The sequence below is a fragment of the Microchirus variegatus genome, assembly GCF_963457635.1.
Source record: "Microchirus variegatus genome assembly, chromosome: 6".
NCBI lineage: Eukaryota > Metazoa > Chordata > Actinopteri > Pleuronectiformes > Soleidae > Microchirus > Microchirus variegatus.
This window is the reverse complement of record NC_139807.1, coordinates 19,622,501-19,628,500: the sequence shown is the minus strand read 5'-3', so window position 1 is coordinate 19,628,500 and position 6,000 is coordinate 19,622,501.

The following is a 6,000-nucleotide window of genomic DNA, read 5'->3' as shown; positions in this document are numbered from 1 at the left end:
AATCTGAGCTTATACTATAGGCTTGTGTGTGTGTGTGTGTGTGTGTGTGTGTGTGTGTGTTTGTGTGTGTGCATGTGGACATGTGCGTGTGTGTACATAAATAAAACTTAGCGCACACACACACACACACACACACACACACACGGTAATCAGGGTACCCACCCTCACAACTGATCTTCCACTTTCTTCCCCTTCTACACACACACAAAATGAAACTAAAAGAGACAGACACACAGCTTAATCTATTATATAATCCATTATAATTCAATGGACATAACAACACATTAAAGGCTGTATGTATTACCAGCTGTATGTATTTGATCCGTTGTTTCTTTAGAAAAGTCCAGCAAAAGACCAAATTAAACACTAGGATTTAAGGTATGATGTCAAATATGAGCTGCTCTTAAAGGAAATCTAAATATGTAAATTGATGCTTTCACAAACTGCATGTGTAATATCTTCATTTTAGGACTTTCACTCGGATGCTCTTCCTGAAAGCAAATGCAAATTTAGCCTGTGTAATTGAGTACAAGTCTCATAAGGATTTTTTTATTTTTTCTATACCCCACTCTCCACTCCATGCACTCCTTTGTTTCCCTCTGTCTTCATCTCTTTCTCTTTGTGAACAAACTGTGTAAACAACTTCATGTGAAAAGCAACACAATAACAGAAAAAAAAAAACTGAAGTCAAATGTTTTTTCACAATGCAATGTTTTGCTACTTAACATATTTTTAAATTAAGTGAGAGAGACCAAATTAACAACTTCATCTGTTGTTGACAAAGATAATTGTTCGAGTGGATGATTTCCTAAAGAAAAATCTCCATGCTGTGTATTGTCACGCTGTAGCTGCCAGTCTTGTTGGCTGATAAAATTGAATTAAATGAGCCAGGTAATGGCTGCTTTAGGACTTGCTCTAATCCAAGGATGAGATAAGCAATGAAGTACATGCAAAATAGTTGCAAAAGAGTAGCAGCAGTATAGAACAGAACAAATGTAAATGTTCTTTAAATGTTTTGGAACATAAAATGTACTAATATGCTGATATGTATCATCAAACCAAGCAAAGCCAAAATATAATGTGTCTAAGCTTTTATGATTGCTATAAGTGAACATTGAATGAGAGTTAAGAGGATGCCACCCCTGAGAGTAGAATGGCATGATCCACCAGAATGATGACTCACTATATTGAATTTGATGGAACAAAAGAAACACTCAGTTGACTCATATATCTAGACTGTCGTTACAGAGTGGGGAATCTTCCCTCACACACTATCTTTGAGAAGTACTGACAGCGGTGTGCAGAGGGCAAACGCACTGACAACAGCCAAGTTCCATTTCAGTCTGTCATCAAGTTCCTGACAAAATTAACATTAATTAGTGGCAGCTGATGTGATGTACTGCCGCGACATTTGTCATTTTAACTGGCGAAGGCGACACTTAGCACCCTCTAAAAACAAGAAGCTGCTAGCCGAACGATTATTAGTGTTGGACCTAAGAGTCCAACCTCAGTGTTTAAATTCACTGTCCCTTACTGCTGCGCTCAAATAATGTGTCATGTTCATACACACTAATTTCCACCAGCGTATGCAGTGGGAGGCTGCAGCAGTGTGGGGCCTGGCTGTCTTAATTTGTGGACGAGCTGCAGCACTAACAAGCTGAGCTGGACAAAACACAACAGTACAGCAGTGAAATGATCCGCTTTGTTTTAGCCAATACCAGTGCTTTGAAATATGCCCACATCAGCCAGATACAATCAATTTATATAGTAGAAAGTAAAAAATGGACCTGATGCCCAATTAAATGGCTAACTGTCAGAAAAAAAATGATTTTGATAATTGATTTTTCTTTTCCTGTTTGGTGCAAGTGTTTGTGCACACATATTCTAGCTTCTCTGCTGCTACTTTTTTTTTTACCTTACATTTCGATGAAGTAAATATTTCTGTGACGTTGTTTTTTATATTGTATTTATATTTCCGCTTGTGTCGGTCGATAGATTGTTTGCAAAGTAAACAGTTATTAGATGTAGCTCTGAAAACATATAGAGCTACATTCACACAGCTACATCTTTTTGATGGATGTAGCTGCTCTCATTGAGTTCTAACATGGTGACCTATTTGCTTGTGTCTCGGTGGTTGTTTTCTGTATTGTCTGTTTTTATGATGTCTTGGCCAAGTCTCTCTTATATATAAAAAGATTTAAGTTGAAAAGTTAGAATAAGTCAGTACATGTCAGGATAGTTGGTGTCTCATGCAGAGAGGGAACACACCCTGCCTCAGCCTCCTCCAGTTGGCTGGAGTACGAGTCATCTGGACAGGAAGTCTCCCACAGTGTGATGGCACCAAACAGCAGCTATGCTCACCCTCACCCACTGCCTCCATGCTTATGTGTGTGATAAATGAGAGCAGTGACTGGATGGAGACTTAGCAGCTAATTATTTTCTGAATATCTGTCCAATGTACATGGTAACCATTGCAAATGCAGAGAAATAATACGCAGAGCAGAGCTTGGTTGGTTTTGATCAACATGGTCCCAATGCTGCATGTCCCTGTGGCATTTTATCTTCAGGCACATTTGAAGCGTGATGCAACAAAACACAAATTACCTGAGGCAGATTGAAGCCGTAAAAGTGCTAATCCACTTGTTAAAACACTGCTGGCTTTCTAAAAATAAAGATAGTGGCTTGTTGGTTTGACTACATAGATTGTATACTTGTTTTTTTTTTTTTTTTCAATTGAGAGACTAATTGAGCTATTTTAGTATAAATACAACAAGCAGTCAGACAAAGCAGGCTTGTTTACAATTTAATTATTATTATTGAGACAATGTGTCAAATATACAGAATTTGAACGTGACACAGTAAGACACGTACTTCCTTATTTTTCATATCCAAGAAAGTATTTCTGAAGCTTGTGATTCGAGACATATCTGTCTGCCCTCTTCTCTTTGAAAATCTCTTTCTTCAGAGGTTGACCAGACAGAATTGGGAAATATTTCTTTTGATTCTTGCTAATCCATTGATGTAATTGACTTTATATTAACTGGGTGTGATTTTCAAAAGGATTTACATTGTGCTTATTTGCAGAGAAAAGGCTTTTATCTGTACCAAACTTCACCTCTGTAATTTCAAAAATGAATTCCCCGCCCTCCCAGTCGTCTTCCAATTATGTAACTCATTCTGGACAGATTTCATGGTCACTTCACGGTCACACACGTCTCTTTTCTCCTTCATCTAACCAACCTTCGGTGCCTATCAAGAACCACTGTTCCTCGCGTTATCTTGCTTGTCTTTGCTCAGTTCCGCAGGTCTGTATGTACAGATGTACAGTATGTTTGTTGGTTGCATGCCTTGAAAGTTGGGTAGGTACCCAGTCAGATTAACAACAAGTCATTATACGTCTGATAAATGGGATAATCTGTTTTAGTGCAATGATCGAGGGGAGGTGTGGGCTGCTATCATCGGAGTAATTAACAAGAAAATGTTTAGCATTTGTGTGTGTGCAGGGGTTGTGTGCCTCAGCGACCTTGAGAAAAAACGCCTGTGTGGGAGGAGTGTGATTGATATGCTTTCTTAAATCTCGTGATTGACCCCCTTGGCTTTCTTCACTTTATCCATCTATCTCTCATTCTCTGTCCCGTCTCCGACAAGACTAACATCACACCTGCTGACTGCTCCTGTCGATCTACTGTGACTGCTGCAGTGATCTGCAGAATTTAACTCCTGTTCATCTCTGTAACTGCAGCCCTATGTGCGAGTAAAAATATTAGTTATGCGTGTGTCCTTAAAATTAGCCAGTAAGCCTGGTTTTAGATTAAAAGACAAATAACTTAACATATAATTTACAGGCACAACAGTGCAGCTCTCATCTGATGTCTTTAATTAACTTATGGGAAAAGCGGTTTTACTTAAAACACTGAATAAGCAGCTCGTCTACATTAGACTGTTCCATCCTCATACCGAGACATATGGTGGCACCCACACGGCATATTGTTGCGAGTTGAGGGTGGATTTTCTTACTTCTGGGTCAAACCATTGCTAACATGAGTCTTTGTTGTGGTAGACATTCAAACAGGTCACAGGGAAAAGCACAGGTGGACGTAATTAAATAATTAATGGCTGAGTTCCATTTAGCTGCCATGGTTTCATGGAGCTCCGACTCATTCTCTTTAAACTTACTTAAATTGAACAGTGCCTTCATTTAATTTATCTGTAACACCTGTGCTTTTGTTTTTCCTGCTAAAACAAGTCAAAATGACTGCTGTTCAAAACTCCCACAGTTATAGAACTGTTAAGGGTCTATAGTTTCACATCTAGGTATTGTGACTTCCTGGATCACCTGTTGTTGTATAGGTGTCAGACAGCAACACTGTGGGTGCAGATGTTGTGTGACAGGGCAAATGATGTGTTATTTGTGGAGCTGCAAATGACATTGTGATAACACAGTTGAGATACGTTCGCTCCTCTCCTTCACTCGTTTTCGAGCTAGGTTCATCTGCTATCAGAGAACATTGTGTGTCACTCACAGCAACAAAGGTGTGTAGCAAAGAAAGAACCGTGAACTTGGACACACACGTTTGAGGTGATTAATGTTGTTTAACTTTGCATGTCTCTAACATGTGATGATAAAAACAATGACGTTTTAACAATAGGCCTAAATTATACATCCCTAGTTGCTCGACAAGAAAAATGTGGCACTGTCTCAAAAACAAAAACCCTCTTTACTATTTTATGTCTGCTTGCAAATGAAAAAACAATTGATGTATTTATGTTAATCTGTAGAATAGGTTCCGGTAAGTACGGTGGCCCTGAGGTGCAAAACACAACACAAATCAAAAACACAACACAAATCAAAAAACACAAACGCAAATCAAAAAACACAAAAACATTAAATCTCATATAGAGTGGTCCTGTTGCACATATATGTTAGTTATGGAGGTCTACTTACATACATTAACTTGTTTTTATGGTCCAAAACCTGCTATTTTCTTCAAACGATCCGATCAAAATCTCCTCTCACTGACGCTCGTCTCAGTTGCGGTGTTTCAGACTGAAATCTCACACCCAGAAGACAGACTGTTGTGATTGGCCAGCCAGTGTAGAGCCTTCCCAACTGTCTTGTGATTGGCCAATACCCGGAAGTGACATCATCAGCACACCAGCTCTCAGAAGCGCAGCTCCCCCCTCTGGAACGGTGGATGCACTGCTACCCTTTTATGACTTTGACCCGGAGTCTGACCCAGAGTCAGAAGACACTGTCGCTCGTGAAACACCTCCACAACGGACGTTATTCTTCTTCTGCGGTTCAATGTACGCAACCGGATGTACCCGGACTAGGAGGATCTGCTGCTCAGGAGAAATGCTGTTTACGTTACCAGAAGGGAGATCTCGCTGAGCCCGAGATTACAATAAAACACAGCGTTCTCAGCAATGGCTGAACTGTTTGTTTTTTCGAAACTACAGGGCTTCGTAAGCGAGGTAATGATGCAGATACACACTAAAAAACAGTGTTAATTGGAACTTCCAGTGTAGGTCCGCGTCAACTCAAAACGTTTTTTGATTTGCGTTTGTGTTTGTGCTTTTGATTTGTGTTGTGTTTCAAGATTTGCTTTTGTGTTTTGTGATTAGCGTTTGTGTTTTGCACCTCAGGGCCACCGTAGGTAAGTGTTTACCCTTGCCTCCAAGTCTAACATGCAAATATACAGTAAAGATTGATACAATCATCTCTTCTAACTCTAAGGAATACAAAAAAGTAAATGGTCCCAACTTTTTACCGTTACTTGAACATAACAATAACCATTAGCTCTATCATTCAGACCTGCAGACCCCAAGCTCCACACACTCACAAAGACCTGTTCGCACATTGTTTGCACAATGCCAGTCAGAATGTCTCCATTTTTCTCCACATTCTCCAGCCAGTATCCCTCTCTATCTCCTTGCACTCCACTCAAGGTACAAACACATTAAGGTTCAACTCCTAATAGCCCATGTGATGGATGCTGG